The 970-nt window shown below is 30.3% G+C and overlaps 1 long non-coding RNA gene across 2 annotated transcripts; it reads right to left on the bottom strand.

The window, feature by feature from the left end:
- Nucleotides 1-92: 92 nt before the first annotated feature.
- On the bottom strand, nucleotides 93-778 carry LOC117110168. 2 transcript variants are annotated; one of them, XR_004445637.1, is made up of 4 exons: nucleotides 733-778; nucleotides 414-458; nucleotides 254-298; nucleotides 93-138 (listed from the first exon to the last, which is right to left on the bottom strand). It is a non-coding gene; the product is annotated as an uncharacterized LOC117110168 (long non-coding RNA). The 2 variants fall into 2 exon arrangements; XR_004445636.1 differs by lacking the exon at nucleotides 254-298.
- Between the last annotated feature and the right edge of the window lie 192 nt (nucleotides 779-970).

The raw sequence follows: 970 nt of genomic DNA, 5'->3' as shown, positions 1-970 counted from the left end.
ACTTATCAAGTACAATAAGCATATATATTAGATAATAATGACGAATATTTAAGGAATAATAAAAATATTTTTTTGTAGGGGTCAAGTACCTACCCTCAGTTGTCATTGATGTTGTAGGTGGTGCTGCCGTGGTAGGTTCTGTAGAAATAAAATAATAAACTATTTTATATTTCACTACTCTAAGCATTTAAATTTAAGCTATTATTGCAAATTAATCTTAAAATATTTATTTTGGCACGAGTCAAAAACCTACCCTCAGTTGTCACTGACGTTGTCGGTGGTGCTGCCGTGGTAGGTTCTGTAGAAATAAAATAATAAACTATTTTATATTTCACTACTCTAAGCATTTAAATTTAAGCTATTATTGTAAATTAATCTTAAAATAATAATTTTGGCATGAGTCAAAAACCTACCCTCAGTTGTCACTGACGTTGTCGGTTGTGCTGCTGTGGTAGGTTCTGTAAAGTTATAAAATTAAAAATATATAATAAACACTTATCATGTACAGTAAGCATATACATATATTTAAAAAAAAAAAAGAAATATGTAGTTCTTATATAGCGCTTAATGCCTTAACAAAGCCTCTAAGCGCTTCACATTATTACCCCGTCATTGGATCAAACACATATGGAACACATTTAACACTAAATGCAATTATTAAATATTAGATAATAATAACGAACATTTAAAAAATAGAAATAGAATCTTCTTTTCTATGAGTCAGGTACCTACCCTCAGTTGTCACTGATGTTGTAGGTGGTGCTGCTGTGGTAGGTTCTATAGAAATAAAAAAAAATATATATCATAATTACTACTCGTGTAAGCATTTCAATTTCAGCTAAAACTGATAATTAATCTTGAAATTAAGTTGTCACTGGTGTTGTCGGTTGTGCCGCTGTGGAAGGTTCTACAAAGTCACGAAATTAAAAAACAAGTATCATAAACCGCTTATCATTTACAGTAAAAACAC

Source organism: Anneissia japonica, unplaced genomic scaffold, assembly GCF_011630105.1.
Source record: "Anneissia japonica isolate Jap-2015-1 unplaced genomic scaffold, ASM1163010v1 scaffold4090_len970_cov121, whole genome shotgun sequence".
NCBI classification, from domain to species: Eukaryota; Metazoa; Echinodermata; class Crinoidea; order Comatulida; family Comatulidae; genus Anneissia; species Anneissia japonica.
The sequence above is the reverse complement of the archived record's forward strand: the minus strand, read 5'-3'. Positions and strand labels throughout refer to the sequence as shown.